At 37.7% G+C, this 18,684-nt stretch overlaps 1 non-coding gene across 1 annotated transcript; it reads right to left on the bottom strand.

Annotated features, from left to right (window-relative positions):
• Nucleotides 1–18,165: 18,165 nt before the first annotated feature.
• LOC131921336 (U1 spliceosomal RNA) lies at nucleotides 18,166–18,323 on the bottom strand. Its single transcript, XR_009381962.1, has one exon. It is a non-coding gene; the product is annotated as a U1 spliceosomal RNA (small nuclear RNA).
• Between the last annotated feature and the right edge of the window lie 361 nt (nucleotides 18,324–18,684).

Raw genomic sequence — 18,684 nt, 5'->3', positions numbered from 1 at the left:
TCTGCTTAATGGGAAAGTGCAGGGCTTGTCTCAAGTCCTTGCTTGAGTAGTCTGTGAAGCTGCATCATCTCAGCTAGCCATCTTGAAATTGTCAAGAGCAATTGTAGTCCAAAGCCTATCTTTGGGTAGTATTTGTCAGCTTAGTGGTATTATCCTGATGGAATCATTGTTATGGGGTCCCATCATCTTTTGGGAAACTTCAAAGTCACTGTTAGATGTGGTCATGGTTCACTGCAGAAAATCTTTTTTGTGGGACATTTTTTTCTGGATGATTCATCCTTTTTCTTCAGATGTCTCATTTGTCCAGTGTTTTTCAGATTCCTTAGCTGGATGCCTTCATTTCCCTGAAAGACAAAAACAAAATCCTTCCCCAACCATAACTTTGGAGGGAGTTCCAAATCTTATCTTTATCAATTTTGATTTATGGTTTCTTTTGAATTTTTTGTTTTCTCTTCTCTTAGCTGTTCTATCATCCAGAACAGTATAGTTTTTTACAACAGGCATTAGGTTATTTAATTGCTCTGGGAAGGATTTTCTTCCATGGTGACAGGAAAGGACTGAACATAATTTGTAATGGGGGGCTGTGAGAGGTCCCTCAGGAAGTTTCCTGGTGGCAAAGGAAAATGATTACCTTGTCTGTTTCTTGTTGATCTACATTCATTAGTCCAATGTTTGCCTTTGCCATACCTTCTGCATAATACAGAAGGGAGGGACATTCTGTTGCCATTGCTCCTTGAATAAACATTGTTTCTAGGAATGCCTTGTTTACAGTCCCTTTTTAGGTGACCTTGTTTACCACATTTGAAATATCTGATATTACTATTTTTCTTCAAACCTCTAGATATCACCTCTACTATCCAAGTATCATCATGGTCAATGTATCTCGGATCCATTCCTCCAAGGGTGTTGATCTTGCTTTTAATAGCCTAATTATACATTTTGCATTGTGCATTAGCATTTTCAAAAGTCAGAGATTCAATTATGTAGCTAGAGTTTTTCTGGTCCTGCCTGGCCCACAGTCAAAACAAATCTCTCTCACCTGCCAGTCCCACAGCCACTCAGACCTGACCAAGTAAACACAGAGACTTATATTGGTTACAAACTGTATGGCCGTGGCAGGCTTCTTGCTAACTTTTCTTACAGCTTAAATTAATCCATTTCTATAAATCTATACCTTGCCACGTGGCTTGTGGCTTACCGGCATCTTCACATGCTGTTTCTCATCGTGGCGGCTGGCAGTGTCTCTCTGACTCAGCCTTCCACTTGCCAGCTTTATTCTCCTCCTTGTCCCGACTATACTTCCTGCCTGGCCACTGGCCAATCAGTGATTTATTTATTGACCAATCAGCAACACACTTGACATACAGACCATCCCACAGCACAATTATATCTGTTTAGCTTCTGAATTTGGTATCATTCTATTTACTGCTGAAAACAGCCTTTGTAAGAAATTAGTGAAGGTTTTTTTGGGGGGCCATGTATAACTTTTATAAATGACTCAATTTTCTTTCCTACTTCTTTAATTCTTTACCAAGCATTCAAGGCTGCCATCCGGCATAAAGCTAGGGTGTCGTTATCATATGGAGATTGCCTTTGTACATTAGCATAATCTTATTCTCCAAGAAGTTGATCTTGGGGGATTTCCATACCTTTAGCCCTGCTCCATTGTTTAGTGGTCTTAGCCTCATCCTTCTACCAGGTCTTCCATTGTAATTGTGGACCAGCTTCTAAAATATCTGTAACCAAATCTCTCCAGTCTTGAGGGATAATTCTATTGCAAATTGACCATGAGTTTAACATCTGCTTCACAAATGGGGAATGCATACCATATGACACTATACCTTCTTTGAATCTCCTCAAATCTAACATCTGCACAGGAGTCCAATTAGCTTATACACAGCCTTGAGTATTTGGCAGTTCTTGTAAGGTTACTGGATAGATTAAGGTTGTCTTTTTGAAAGCCTTAGGCTGTTTCTCTGTAACCAATGATGAGATTGGTTCACATTTAAATTCCTCTGTCTGGGTCTGAATTTCTCTATGATCTGTTTTAACAAGTTTTTCTAAAATTTTTATCTTGGCACTCATATTAACCAATTTTTTTCATTATAAAACAAAAATGATCAAACAAATAATATTTATGATTGACATTACATAAATCCCATCTACATTAATTATTCTTTCATTTAACTGTTCCATTTTTAGACCATCAATTGTATTATCAAACAGAGACCCAATTCACTCTATTGTAAAAATGTTTCCCATTTTTTAATGTGGGAAAAAGCTTTCTTTTAACTAATTCCTCCCTTTAAGAAATCTTAATTGACTCACCAAATCTGCTGATAATGACGATTCAGATGATGGTGGCAGCAGCCTGAGGATGGAGCCCAAGGAAATCCAGAACCCACCAGGTGAGGAAAGAAGCCAAAAAGCCAGCTTTCTGCACTGGGGAACGTGTGAAAGCGGCTGATTCTGGGGTGTCTGGAGCTTGAGCCTGGGGAGTTTGCTGCCAGTGTATTAGGGACCCCCAGCCCAGGCAGGGTGGAGATTCTGCCAGCCCAGGCAGGGTGGAGATTCTGGCCGTATGTAGCTCTGGCCTGAGCCCCAGGTAAATGGCTTTTTCATGAATTTGTGCCCCACAAGTTGGATGCCAGACGTTGTTCAAATCCTAGATGGTCTTTTAATAAAAACCCCCAGAGTGGGGTGAAAGCTGAAAGATCAGAAAAACAGAGCAAGCCACAGCCCACCTCACCTTGCCAACTCCTCAGCTGATCCTGTTTCCTCAGACTGAAAGCCTATGAGTCCTCACCCAAAAGGATCTCGGCTAAACTGCTTTAGTTCCTGTTTCCTCATACCTTATACATCTTTCTCCGCCCTGCCATCACTTCCTGGGATTAAGGGCATGTGTGCTTTCCCAGTACTGGGATTAAAGGTGTGTGCCACCACTGCCTGGCTCTGTTTCCAGTGTGGTCTTGAACTCACAGAGATCCAGATAGGTCTCTGACTCAAGTAATAGGATTAAGGGTGTGTGCCACCACTGTCTGGCCTCTATGTCTACTCTAGTGGATGGCTCTGTCCTCTGATCCCCAGATAAGTTTATTAGGGGATTATTATACACAATATATCACCACATGAACCCAGCACTTTATGAATATTAGGCAAGTGCTATAACACTGAGTTATATCTTAAATGCATTAAATTTGTTCTAATTTTAATATTTCTTGATTTAATTTGTATTTAATTTTTATTTTATATTGGAAGTTAATGCATGGCATATGCATACATGGATGGGGAGGCTGGAGGAGGCTATTGGGTACCCTGCCCTATTATTTGTCCTCCTTATTCCCTTGAGACAGGTCTCTCATCGAACCCAGAACTCACCTTAAATGCTAGACTGGCTGTCAGCACACCCCAGGGATCCTCTTGTCTCTGTACATCTCTCCCCCCACAACACCAGAGTTTAAAGAAAGCTACATGGTTGTGTGCATCTTTTTATGAGTGTGCTGGACATCTGAATTCAGGTCCATATGCTTGAGCAGCAAGCATTCTCAACTACTGAGTGAACTTGCAAGCCAGCTTTCTTGATTTCTAAGGGGAATTTTTTCATAACGAGTTTTGCCCAATTTTCTGCCTTTGACTGTCATTCTGTCTTTGTCCTGTTATGGTTCCATTGTTTGGCTTCTCACAGCCAGCCTCAGGAGAACAATTAAGTATACAGCATTGATAAAAATACTAATTCAAGAAGATTGTCAAAAGAAAACATAAAATCCAGAATCTGTTTTAAGAGGCTGGCCATCCCACTGAAAACTGTAACTAAAGGATGTATGATTCTGCTTGTGTGTTTGCTGAAGGAAACATGGGCTCCTATAGTGGATTGTGATGGAAAACACTTTCATGGTCTACTCTGTGTAACAAAGCTTAGCTCCTTAGGGAAGGACTTTTCCTCTGTGGGATCCACACTACCTTCCTTTTAAATGCTGCTAAGTGTGAAATTAGTGTTGTCCTGTAAAGTGCATAGGATTAATTGTTAGTAATTGAACACAGTTTGGGGGCTAATTATATAAAAATTGATATTAAAAGAGTACTACCAAATTGATTGAGTTTTACAGTTCACATTTAGCTTTTAAATTACATGAGTTGAAAATCAGTGGAAAGAGACAGAAATCCATTCAATGCTTCTATAGGAAATTAAGGTTTACTAGTTCTTTGAAAGAAAAATTAGTCAAATGCTGTCATGTCAGCAAAGCAGTAAAATGATTCTGAAATTAACTATAGAATTAGAAATGAAATGTGCTAAGCTTGACCATGTTTTGTGGAGGTTATTGGCTTTCCTTGTGCACTGACTAGTTAAGCTACAGCAAACCAGGACACAAAGGTAGTTCTTAGCTGAGCACACAGCTGGGTGGAGACACAAGGTTGGAGACATCTGCTCACCAATAAGGGATGCTGCTGCTGGGACCTGCTTGGTCAAAAGCAACTTCCTAGGTTTTGTTGTTGTTGTTGTTTGTTTGTTTTTATAATCCACTAAGTCCAGTTAGTGCTGCCCTTACATGCATGTGTGTGGGACCATCCACTGGAGTGTGGGGATCTGTTGTGGAATATTATTTTAAAGAAAAATGCTGCAAAAACCTGTGCATACATGTGAAGTGTACAAAGCATGGGATGCATGTAAACCAGGGGTTTTAAAAAATGAGCTTTGGCCTTCAGAAGGTCCTTGAGAAAGCACTGCACACAGGAGGCATGAGCTCTTCCATTTCAGAACTTCCTGGCTCTCATTAGATTTGGTAAGAAAGATTTCTTCCTTGGAACCCTCAACTTTTATATAAGCTACCTCAGTTATGTGACATCAGCCCAGACAAGCAAGGACAAAGTCATTCCCACCCTGGTTTCTCTTTTTTTTTTTTTTTTTTTTTTTTTTTTGGTTTTTCGAGACAGGGTTTCTCTGTGTAGCTTTGCGCCTTTCCTGGAACTCACTTGGTAGCCCAGGCTGGCCTCGAACTCACAGAGATCCGCCTGGCTCTGCCTCCCGAGTGCTGGGATTAAAGGCGTGCGCCACCACCGCCCGGCCTGGTTTCTCTTTTGGTATTGCTGAAGGCTAGTCACATGACTGGTCAAAATACATACCAGCTTCCACACTGGCCACTTGGTCTTCTGGCCCCATTCTCATCGGTCCTATGTCTTTTTTCTTTAACTACCCGGCACTAACCTCCCTTTTTATGACAGCCTTGGCATCTACAGGGCTTTGGGCACTTCCAGCCTCTCCTCATCAAATAATCTCCCCGGTCTTCATCTCAAAATCTCTGTCTTCCTAAGAACCCCCTGGATGGCTCCATAGCCTGTTCGGGCCTACCCCAGGCCAGTCCTCACATGGGAGCTGATACTAAGTGCCAAGTAACAAAGACAAAACAGAAAAATAGTTAAAAGGGAAAAAATTAAAACACCACAAAGATATTGACAGACTCACAATTATGCTAAGATACTTAACATAATGCTATTTATCCATATGCATCAAGTTGGGACAACTTGGCTAAAATAACTACAGTATTAGAGAATCAAAACAAAATTAACGGCTCAGAATTCCAAAATACTGAGAAATCATAACACCTCCAAAGATTATAATTTTTCCCAATACCCCTTGAAATGATATGCTACTGAAAGTATTTTTAAAATTCCAAGACAAATAATAATAACATCAGTTTGTATAACTATAAGCATTTGATTCAACATTAATTAAAACATTAGATTTGGGGCATAAAATTAGACAGCTAAATGAAACACAAAGATATTTCCAAGATAAAAATCTATACTGTGTAACAGATTAACATTTTAAAAGATTTGTCCATCCAGTGGGGATAAAAACAACAATAATTGGTTTTTAATATAATTATTTAGGAAATGATGTATCGGATCTATTTCATTACTCATTTTACATTATATATCAGAGCTTTTAAATTTATCTCCCATAAACCAAGGATATCCTTAAATGCAGGGCTAGGGAAATAAGAAAGCAAGTGAAAACTTCCTTATTTTCATAAGTTAAAATTTATCATAAGTTCTTGTTTAGAGAAAAGACTTTTACCAAAAAGAATTTTCTTTTGGGAATTCTCCGATACCAAAATATATTTAATGGACAATATTACTGAAAAAATCCTAAACAATACAAATGAATCCATAATAATCCAATAGCAAACACCTAAAATAACTAGAATTTTTCAAAAATGTAACAGAATAGAAATATAGGAAAGACTGAGAGATGACTACATAAAATTTAGAACTATCTTTTTATCAAAATGAGTCAAAGCAAAAGGCAGTGTCTATATCACACATGAATTTTAATGTATTAGTTCTTTCATTCTAGGAAACTTTTATATAAATGAATTAAAAACACAGAGTTCTCACTTTGTGTTTTGGGAAAGCAAATTATTTGGACAGTAATGCCAAAGGGGAAAAACCCAGGCCAGTATCAGAGCACTAATGAGTGGGAGAAATTTCAACCGACTTTAGAACAGGGAAGGCGGATGGAAGATGGTCGAGGCATTAAAGCAAATAGATGGTCAGGGCCTGAGATGCAGAGTGGTCGTCTGGATCACCCGACGGGCCCCAGAGACAAGCTGGCTCTGATTCCTCAGGGGTGAAGAGGGACAGGGAAGGAGAGCTTTGCAGACAGCATGCACATGAGATTCGAGCACTGAAGTCTCTTCAGCTCAGCTCGGGTCCTCCTTCCCTCACCTGCCCACCCTCATATAGAAAGAATCATCAGAAGCCAAACCTTCATTTTCTAAGTTAAAAAAAAAAAACCAAAAAAAAACCCCAGAGTTTTTATTTCCAAAAAAAGAAGAAGAGCCTCTTGTCTGGGGAGAATTCTGAAGTGGGAGAAACTGGCTTTGTTGCCTTCTGACCTCCCTGTGTGATGGTCACCTCCTAGCCAACTTACCATCATGCAAAGGATATTGCTACATTCTTCTACTTATATAAAAATATCACTTGACATTGAACGAACCAAGTAATATGAAAGAGAATGATCCAGAAGTACAAGCAATGAATGACCTTTAAAGAAGGGCTGAACTCATGCTGAAGAAAATAAATGAAGACAAAATAAATGGTCTCTAATAATCCCTCATGAATATTCAGAAAACATTGTGACCATGAAGTATAAATAAGATGTTACTAAGAAGAGGAATGCCAGCTGGAGAATGAGAATAACTCATGTAATTTAAATATAATCACTAAATAACTACTGGGGCCAGCAAGATGGGTAGAGGCATTTGTTACACAAACCTGATAATCTGAATTTGATTCCCAGAATATGTGTAAATGTAGAAGGAGAAAACTGACTCCACACAATTGTTTTCTGACATCCACATGTGCACTGTGGTACACAGATGCCCTACACACACATATCATATGCATATACACACGTGCATGCATAATAATAATAATTATAATTATATTATTATTATTATTATTATTATTATTATTATTATTATTATTATTATTATAAAGGAACTACTTGTAAACAAATATTTGGGTATGTAACTAGGCAGATCAAGGGAAAATGCCTGGCTTTGTTTCATTGTTAAATTAACAAAATAAAAAGAAGAGGTTAATAAAATTATTCATCCTGGAGAAAATATACCATAATGTGGCTTGTGGTATTACACACTTGCACAAATCCTTGGAAATTATTCAGCTATAGATGCACCCACGAAAACTGTTAGCCTAGTGCAGGACAGTTTTCTGGTGGCCTTGGACCAGCATAGTCTTCTTCCTTTCTTGCTATTCTCAAGAATAATTAGAGAATGTACTAGAAATGCAATATTTTAGGTTACAACACCTGACAGAAACTGGGTGCCCTTCAGTGCTTTAGCCATCATGTAAAATGTCCACAAAGTGGGCCACACTCCAGTCATGGCACAGTTGGGCACCCACAGACGGTTCCTTACTTGACTGATCTAACCCAGTAACCAGAAAACAGTAACACTACTTCATACCTAGTAATTCTATTTAATTACCATCAAAGTGGAAAATACAATGAAATCAAAACCAAATGCAGAAACAGTGAGGTTCCCCAATATTTTAGTATAAGAGTATTTTGAAGGGAATGATGCTGTTTAAACACTGGTTTGTGCATGAGCACCTAGTCTTTGGTGTATACTTCTAAAATATCCACCAAGGAGCACAGATAATAATGAAAGCTCAGCCCTGGCAGGTTCTGCTCTCAGAGGTGAATTGCATTGATTTCTCCTGTTTCCGCAGTTATTGGTTGATAAAGACTAGAGACGGTGTTGTTTGGAATGAGTTTTGAAAAATGAATGAGAGCCAGATGGTATATTCCCAATAGTTTTTACTAGTATTTCAGACAGATATAGCATGGGCAAAGATGCCCATCACAAAATCATATAGAGATTTTGGAAGAGTATAAATAGTTTGGGGTTTCTAAATCTTAAACCATGAAGTTGGGTGAGTGTGGAGGTGAGGATAGAGAGATAGGTAAGGAAGAGCCAGGTCCTTCAACACACCAACAGAAAGTTCTACCTTCAGGTGGTAAAGTGCCAAAAAGTGTTTAAGCAGAGGAGTGACAGATTATGTTTAGATGCACCACCATCACTGAATTCACGGGAGAGAAAAATGTGAAACACAAGGAGAGGTGGGTAGAGATGTGCTTCATTCAGATATGATACAAATAAGGTTATTATAGGACATCTGAAGGGATATTGTAGGTAGGTAGTTGAATACCTAAAGAGGAGAGGAATATTCACTGAGTTTGTTAGTTTAAGTAGCACTCAAAATCATGAAAAATGATGAAATTGCTAGACATTTACAGAATTTACAAAGTGAAAAGAGATTAGTAAGTGAAAAACTTCTTGGGGTGTCACTGTGGAACTTGCTCCCTCTGATCAAACTAATTTAGCACAAGGGACAGTGGTGGAAGCTGAAAAGGGAAAGGATGGGGACGGGCAGCAGAAGTGTTTATTTAAGACTTGGGGGTGGCCAAACCTGTGGAGAGGGTGAGTGTAGTCAGTGGCTGGAATGAGAATGAGGCCCCCATAGCTTCATATATTTGAATACTTAGTCACCAGCGAGTGGCACTGCTTGGAAGGATTAGGGGGTGTGGCCTTGTTGGAGGAAGTATGTCACTGGGGGTGGGCTTTGAGGTTTCAAAAGCTTATGGCAGGCCAGTCTCTCTCTGCCTTTGCATCAGAATGTAAAGCTCTTAGCCATTGCTCTAGCACCATGCATGCCACCATGCTTCCTACCTTGATGATTATGGACTGAGCTGCTGAAACTGTAAGTCCCCATTTAAATGCTTTTGGAGTTGCCTTGGTCATGGTGTCTCTTCATAGCAGTAGAACAGTGACTAAGATGTTAAGAAAATCAGTTGAAAATAAAATACATGGATAACAAAAGGAAATTCAGTCTTAGAACAGACAGAAAGTTCTGAAATCTCAAGCACAGGGTTGGGTCTTCAGCAGGAGGGAAGCAACATAAATTGGACAAGTTCTAGGCTTTACTACCCTAAACATGGAGTCATGGCATTTGAAAAATCAAGGGGCTCTTTGATTTCTCCTCTCTCCTCCTCTGCAGCAGGTCATACCCCAATCCTTTGATCTTCTTTTAGAAAGGATCATAAGATGCTCGTTCCAGCAGGACCCTTAATACCTGTAGGAAGCAATGAATACACATAAATACAGTGAAGAATCTGAACAAACAGGACTTACTAAATTGCCCTCCATTTATTGTCATTAGACCATACCCCCTGCTGGGCAGTCACCTTTTTTTTTTATGAAGGAATTTTTTATTCATTTTGTATACCAACTACAGATCCCACTCTCTTCCCTCTTCCTGCCCCTCTAGTCTTCTCCCCCCCCCATTCCCCCCATCAACAACGTAAGGCCTCCCATGTGGAGTCAGCAAAGCATGGTACATTCAGTAGAGGCAGGTCCAAGCCCCGTCCCCGCCTACATCAAGGCTGTGCAAAGTGTCCCACCCTAGGTAGTGGGTTCCAAAAAGCTGGTTCATGTACCAGGGATGGCTCTTGATCTAGGGAGTCCTCAGCCAAAGAGAGAGCCACTTCCTGTATACTTATGCCCATACACCTTCTGTGCCCTGTCATCTTACTTCCTCTCTCTGCCCAGCTACATCCCCTCCAGACCTCTATGGTTAATTAGCACTGGGGTTAAAGGTGTGTGCCACCATGCCTGGTTCTGTTCCCAGTGTGGCCTTGAACTCACAGAAATCTGGATGAATCTCTGCCTCTGAAATACTAGGATTAAAGGTGTATGCTACTATTGCTTGACTTCTATGTTTAATAAAGTGGCTGGCTTTTCCTCTGATCTCCATGCAAGCTATATTTATTAGAGCACAAATAAAATATCACCACATTTCCCTTTTTGTCTAAAATAAAAAAAGTTGTAACTAATATAAGAAAAACTATGTACAATAAGTACAATAACTATATACAATATATATAGGCAATAAATACATCAACAATTTCTCGTCTGTTTGCATCTGACAAATTCAGAGAAAATATTCCATTATCTAACCTATCTTTGTGAATCCAAAGGATTATATCTAATTTACCTTCTATCCTAATTTGCATTACCAAAACTATCTTTTGATGTCTTTCAAACTTATACTCTTTATACCTCTTTAATGAGTTATTTTCTGAAATTATTAACAAGGAAAACTATAATTATAACTATCTAATCTTCAACTCCCTCAGAGATCTGAGAAGGAAATAATAGTAACTGAGTAAGAAGGAAGTGCAAACAAGCAACTTCCAAAAACTGTGAGAAATGACAGAAACAGCTAGCTCCCTGGACAGTCACCCAAGGTTCCTCTGCAACATTGGGGCATCCATCTTCAGCCTACAGGCCTAGCATATCTAACAGACTCATCTGTGAAGGAGGATTTTCTAAAGAGCTGTCCTACCTTATCTTGGCAAGGTTCAGCAGTCACTTTTTTTTTTGTCCTTTTTGTCCATTTTGGACAACATACTGTCAGCAATCGAGGCAAGGGCACTTTCTTACCCAGTGGCTAACTTTTGCCACAGTGAAAGTAAACTCCACATGGAGTTTCTTCAATGTCCATCATCTTCTCTGAAGTGGATTGGTGCTGCAGGAGCAGACATGTCTCATAGTCATAAAAAGAAGAAAATATCTATGTTATTAAAACATCTTAAATGTCATATTTTGTAGATCTTTGAAGTGTTTGAAGATGACCTGTCTATCTAAAATATATCTCTGCTTGGCCTTGAAAACATACCTAATATGACTACAAGTTTGATTATAATGATTAACTACTAACCTGCATTTTTTGATTATCCTAAATAGTTGGTAATAACTTTTAAGGACTAGAAAATTGCATTACACTATTAAATGAACTGTATAGGTACAATACATTGAATAAGATTAGAAATATACGTACAGTATTTTCTAACAAAATATCTCAAATTCATATCAATATACATAATTTATATACAATATGCAAAAATGCAATCCAATGTAAAATATTTAAAACTAGTAGTTGCCCTTTAAAAGTAGATTCAATAATCTACCCTTTTATCTTAGTATATGCGTATTCTCTCTTTTTGCTTTACCGAGTAGATTCAATAATGTACCCTTTATTTTATCATTTCTATATTTTTTTTTCAAATAAGAACCCAGAATGTAATTTCCTTTCTTTACCTTTTTTCCTGGCCATTAACAATTAACATCTTGTAACCAACCATCCTAAACAATGACAATTATCCATAACCCATTGAATGACCAAAAACCACACACTCCATCTCTTGGGAATGTGGTCATCACGTTCTTAAAATTACTTTTTGCTGCCTGCAGGCAAAGGCATCTTTAGGGGATCCTGAAAAGAAAATTTTTGGGTTAATTGTCAAGTCCTGGGAGAGGTAGCTATATCATTTGTCCAGTCTCTGCATAATGCGAAAGTGTAGGGCTTGTTCAAGTCCTTGCTTGAGTAGTCTGAGGCTGGATCATCTCAGCTAGCCATCTTGAAATTGTCCTCAGCAGTTTGTAGTCCAAAGCCTATCTGTGGGTAGTATTTGTCAGCTTAATGGTATTATCATTGTTCTGATGAAATCATCATTGTGGGTCCACATCATCTTTTTAGAGACTTCAAATTTGCTGTTAGGTGTGATCATGATTCCCTGCAGAAAAGTGATAGAGACTCAAACCTGAAATCATGTACAGGCAGCTAGATGAAGCCTTTTTTCTAGAATTAGTTAGTACTCAATATGACCATTAATATCATGACAAAAGTTTAATATATATATTAATCTTATGAATTTTTATATAAAATTCATACCTTAAGAAAAGTTTTAAAGAATCAAAATGGAACCAAAGAATTATGAGATTAGTGGCAATAAAACAGTTCTTTAATTTTGGTTTCCTTCTATCCCATATCAGATGGCTCTCCTGACATGATACAGAGATTTGCATTTTCTTCTAACAAGCAATGCTTGGGTTTAGAGAAGGAGAGAGCCATGTTCCAACTCCAAAGCCCATTCTAATTTTTAATTGAACTTGGACTACATAAAGACTATTTGTGTTAAGTGTCTGTAGAGAACAGCAGAAACGAAAATTTAGGAAGACTTACAAAATTTTATCCTGTTAGATATGTGATATAACAATAGGACAATTTGCTCTTTTTCTTGGAACTTTTTTTTTCTACATGATTTGTTCTTTTTTTCTTCAGATGTCTCATTTGTCCAGTGTTCTTCAGATTTCTTAGCCTTCATTCTCCTGGAAGACAAAAACAAAAAGCCTTCCCCAACCCTAACTTTGAGGAGGTTCCCTTTTGGCAAGTTATATTTGATTAAATGAAAAGCATTTGTTAGTGGTATAAGTTACTTTAAATGAATGGTCATGCTGGTTGATAAACTATCATCTCTTCTAATTAAGAAGTCTCTCTTGTTCAAATTGAACCTTTATCAATTTTTATGATATCCATAGCTTTTCTTCTCCTGTAGAAACAAAAAGCAAAACCTTGTCCCCAATGTAACACATCTTCTGGCTTCCATTCTGAGGTCAGCACATCTTTAAAGTATATAGGCCTATTTAATTGTGTAGTTTTTTTCTATTATCCAATGTCTCTCCACAGCTGTTGTTCTTTTCTCATTAGCATTGAGAAAATTTGAAGTTAAGAGAGTATTATGTAATCTATTTCTGGGTTTTTTTTGTTACCCCTTTCTGTTTATTTAGCATATCCTTTAGAGTTCTGTTTGATCTTTTTATAACTGCTTGGCCTGTAGGATTATGTGCTATACCTGTAATATGCTTTATATTGTAATAAGCAAAAAAACTGTTTCATTTTACCAGAGACATATGCTGGAGCATTGTCAGTTTTAATTTGTGCAGGTATACCCATGATGGCCACAACTTCTAGCAAATGAGTGATTACAGGATCAGCTTTTTCAGAACTCAAAGTAGTTGCCCATTGAAATCCTGAAAAAAGTACCAATGGTATGGTGTACATATTTCAGTTTTCCAAATTCTGCAAAGTGAAACACATCCATCTGCCAAATTTCATTTCTCTGAGTACCCTTTGGGTTACATTCTGCTGGTAATGGAGCCTGATTATAAAAGGAACAAGTAGGACATTTCCTTACAATCTCCTTGGCTTGTTTCCAGGTTATGGAAAAATCCTTTTTTAAACCTTTACTATTGACATGATATTTTTTATGAAATTCTGAGGTCTCCAGCACATTTCCTTTCAATAATTTATCAATCTCATCATTACCTTGTGCTAGGGGGCTTGGCAGACCATATAGGATCAGATGTGAGTTATATATAAGGGATGATTCCTATTCCTGATTATATCTTGTAACTGAATAAAGAGTGAACTTAATTCTGATTCATCAGGGATAAATTCTGCTCTTTCAATATGTAATACCACTGTTTCAGCATATTGAGAGTCAGTAACTATGTTTAGAGGTCCCAAAAAATCCATTAATATCAACAGAATAGCATATAATTCAATTTTTGGACAGAATTATAAGGATTTTCAACCACTTTGCTTAAATTTTCTGATTTGCAACCTGCTTTTCCTTGTTTGTTCGCATCTGTATAATATGTACGAACTCCAGATATTGGTTTTTCCCATATAATGCAAGGCAGGATCCAGTTAGCTTTCTTTATAAGTTGAATTCTATCACTTTTGGGATATTTGTTGTTAATCTCTCCCAAAAAAATACTGCAAGCTCTTTGGCAAGGTTCACTTTCTGCCTATAATTTGTCAATTTCATCATTAGTTAAAGGTACTACAATTTCTGCTGAGTCTATTACTGCTAATTGATGAAGTCTCAATTTTCCTTTTAAAATCAACTCGGAGATCTTTTCCATATATGTTTTTAATTTTTTACTTTGTTTATTTGGTATAAATATTCATTTCAATATAATATTTTCCCTCTGCATTAATATTCCTGTAAGAGAATGCTTAGAAGGTAAAATAACCAAAATGCAATCAAGCTTTGGATCCACATGATCCACATATATATCCTGTATTTTCTTTTCCATCAAAGCCAGTTCTCTCCTGGCTCCAGCAGATAATTCTCTTGGACTATTTAAGTCCTTGTCACCTTCTAAGGTTTGGAACAAATTACTTAGTTCATCATTTTTTACCCTAATTCATAGATAGGAAATGTCTCTGAATAATCTTTGAAAGTCATTGAGTCTGTAATCAATCTCTCCTAATTTGCACCTTTTGTGATCTAATTTTTTGTAGACTTATTTTATATCCTAAATAATTAATAGAATCTCCTCTTTGTATCTTTTCAGGAGCAATTTGTAATCCCCAACAAGGCAAAATTTTCTTTGCTTATTCAAACATTCTTTCTAAAGTATCTGCATTTGAATGAGCTAGTAAAATATTGTCCATGTAATGATAAATTATAGATTTAGGAAATTGTTTATGTATTACTTCCAATGGCTGTCATATAAAATGTTGGCACAGGATTGGGCTATTTAACATTCCCTGTGGGAAAACCCTCCATTGATATCTCTTAACCAGTTGAGAATTATTATAATAATAGGTAGGCACCATGAAGGCAAATCTTTCTCTGTCTTTTTCTTGTAAGGGTATTGAGAAGAAACAGTCTTTTGAATCAATAACTATAATAGGCCATCCTTTTGGTAACAGAGTAGGCAAAGAATTCCAGATTGTAGAGAGCCCATTGACTGAATTACCTTGTTAATTGCTCTTAAATCTGTTACCATTATCCATTTACCAGATTTTTTTTAAATAACAAATACAGGAGAATTCCAAGGGCTGGTTGATTCTTCAATATGCTGAACATTTAACTGCTCTTATACCAGCTGTTCTAAGGCCTGTAGTTTCTCTGTTGTTAAAGGCCATTGTTGAACCCATACAGGTTTGTCTGTTAACCATTTTAAGGTGGTGCTGTTGGTGTCTTTGAAAGATCAACAGTTGTTGTGCCCTGTTCTTGTACAATCTAGATGGCTGGAGACTGTTCTTTATAATACATTCTAATATTTTTCTCAGAAACATGTGTTAGTTTGTGGTTTGTTTCTGAGGTTGGAGGAATGTTAATCTGGGTATTCCGTTGTTATAACAACTCTGTCCACATGGATTCATAGCTATATTAGTCACATATGGCTTTAATTTTCCTCTCTGTCCTTCTGGCCCTATACATTCAACCCATCTTGCACTCTGTTTCACTTGAGATGATGTTCCAATCCTGAACAGCTGAACATTTACCTCCTGAAGAGGCCAATTTGGATGCCAAGATTCTTGTGCAATTATTATTACATCCACACCTGTTTCTACAAGACCCTCAATGAGAATTTCATTTATTTGTGTTTTTAATTTTGGCCTTTGTTCATTTATAGAAGTTTGCAAAAAAATTGCTTTATGATTTCTCCAAATTTTGTTTATCTCCTTGCTATATCTGTTCTATCACCCCAAGCAATGTGCTTTTTTTTTTTTTTTTACAATAGGCAATTGGTTATTTAATATCACTGGGAAGGGTTTTCTTCTATGATAGAAGGAAAAGACTGAAATGAATTTGCTATGAGGGCCTGCAAGAGGACCCTCAAGGAGCTTCCAGATGGCAGAGGCAAAGGATTACTTTGTCTGTCCTTTGCTGATCTACATGCATTAGTCCAATGTTTGTCTTTACCACGCCTTCTGCAATCCAGAAGGGAGGGGCATTCTGTTGCCATTGTTCTTTGAAAAAACATTGTTTCTAGGAATGCCCTGTTTACAGTCCCTTTTTAGGTGATCTTGTTTACCACAATTAAATCATCTGACATTATTATTCTTCAAACCTCTGGAAATTACCTCTCCTATCCAAGTATCATCATAGTCATAAGGTTCAATATTCATTGTATCTCAGATTCATTCCTTCAAGGGTGTTAATTTTGCCTTTAATGACTTAATTACCCTTTTGCTTGTTGTATTAGCATTTTCAAAACCCAGAGATTCAAATATTATCTGTCTAGCTTCTGAATTTGGTATCATTCTATTTACTGCTGTAAACAGCCTTTGTAAGAATTCAGTGAAGGTTTCTTTTGGGCCCTGTATAACTTTTGTAAATGACTCAATTTTCTTTCCTACTTCTTCAATTTTTTCCCAAGCATTCATGGTGGCAATGCAGCATAGAATTAGTGTGTGGTAATCACATAAAGATTGCTTTTGTATATCAGCATAATCACCTTCTCCAAGAAGTTCACCTTGGGGAATTTCCATACCGCTAACCCTACATCATTGTTCAATAGTCTTAGCCTCTTCTTTCCACCAGGTCCTCCATTGTAACTGTGGAACAGCCTCTAGGACAACTGTAACCAAATCTTTCCAGTCCTGAGGGATAATTCTATTACAAGTTGACCACAAGTTTAGCATCTGCTTTACAAACAGAGAATGCATAACATATGAGACTATAGCTTCCTTAAATCTCCTCAAATCTAACATTTCCACAGAGGTCCACTTAGCTTATACACAGCCTTGAGCATTTGGCAGTTTCTGTAAGGTTACCAGATAGATTAATGTTGCCTGTTTGAAAACCTTAGGTTATTTCTGTGTAACTATATAATTCATTGCTTAGATAGGTTCACCTTTAAATTCTTCTGTCTGGGTCTGAATATCTCTATGATCTGTCTTAACAAGTTTTTCTAAACTTTTATCTTGGCACTCAAATTAACCAAACTTTTTAATGCTAAAACAAAAATGATCAAACAATAATATTCATAATTGACATTATGTAAATCCCATCAACATTAATCATCCTCTCATTTAATTGTTCCATTTTCAGACTGCCTAATGTGTTATCAAACAGAGACAAAATTCCCTCCATTGTAAAAATATTTCCCATTTTTTTAATGTGGGAAAAAAACTCTTTTAACTAATTTCTCCCATTAAGATATCTTAATTGTTTCATCAAGTCTGCTGACTAAGTAGAACAGTAGAGGTCTGAGGGAGTTTCAAAGCAACTACCTAGTGTGGTAGCAGTCTGAGACAGGGATACAGAGAAAGCCCACAACCCACCAGGAGAGAAGAAGCCAAAGAGACTCTAGTCCATGTGTAGTGGAGACTCCGGCTGCATGCAGCTTGAGCCAGAGCTGGGAGCCTGCAAGGCCACAAGTGGCTTTTTAGTGAATTCTTGCCACAAACGTTGGGGGCCAGATGTAAAACAAATCTTAAAAGGTCTTATTAATTAAAAACCCAGAGCCAGATATTGGGGTGAAAACTGAGAGATCAGAGAAGCAGAATGAAGCCAGGCACACTCTTACTGCTAGGAAATCCTCAGCCAAAGAGAGAGCTACTTCCTGTATACTTATGCCCATAAACCTTCTGTGCCCTGTCATCTTACTTCCTCTCTGTCCAGCTATATCACTTCCTGTCTGTCTGTACAGACCTCTAGACCTCTCTGGTTAATTAGCACTGGGATTAAAGGTGTGTGCCACCATGCCTGGCTCTGTTCCTAGTGTAGCTTTGAACTCACAGAGATCTGGATGAATCTCTGCCTCTGAAATGCTAGGATTAAAGGCATGTGCTACTACTGCCTGACCTCTATGTTTAATATAGTGGCTGGCTTTTTCCTCTGATCTCCGTGCAAGCTTTATTTATTAGAGCACAAATAAAATAACACCACAAAAGATATTAATTTTTCTTTCATACTTCTTTGTGATTTTTTTATCAGAGTACAAACAAAGTCCCCCACTACCACAAATTATGCAGTGATGTTTCCCACATTTGGGACATCTCAGGGCCAGCACATCCAGAGTGCAATGGATAAGACTCACCCTGGAAAAATCACCTTCATGATCATATTATCTCTCCTGCCAGGTAAGTATTGCTTCTTTGTGATTTAAGAGAAGCAAGGATAAATGGCAGGTGTACATGAAGTGGTGGAGGTGAGGTACATCAGGACTATAGCTAATGTCTCTGAAGTAGGAGGCAAGCATATTTGGTAATGAAGTCAAAGAAGACACAGGATGTTGAAGAATTACAGAACTCAGATGGGAACGGCAGATGCTAGGGTGCAATTAAGATTACAGTATAGCACTGAGGCCCCACATTCCATGTTGTAAATATGTGACGATACTAACTTGGATGGTCATTGGGATATTTCTTAGCTATTCTCAGTATCCTAAGTACAACATAAAAACATGGTAAGTCACACTGGCCATGCAAAGTGAGAAATTGCTGAGTAGA

Source organism: Peromyscus eremicus, chromosome 10 (assembly GCF_949786415.1).
Source record: "Peromyscus eremicus chromosome 10, PerEre_H2_v1, whole genome shotgun sequence".
NCBI lineage: Eukaryota > Metazoa > Chordata > Mammalia > Rodentia > Cricetidae > Peromyscus > Peromyscus eremicus.
This window is presented reverse-complemented; position numbering and strand designations above follow the sequence as displayed.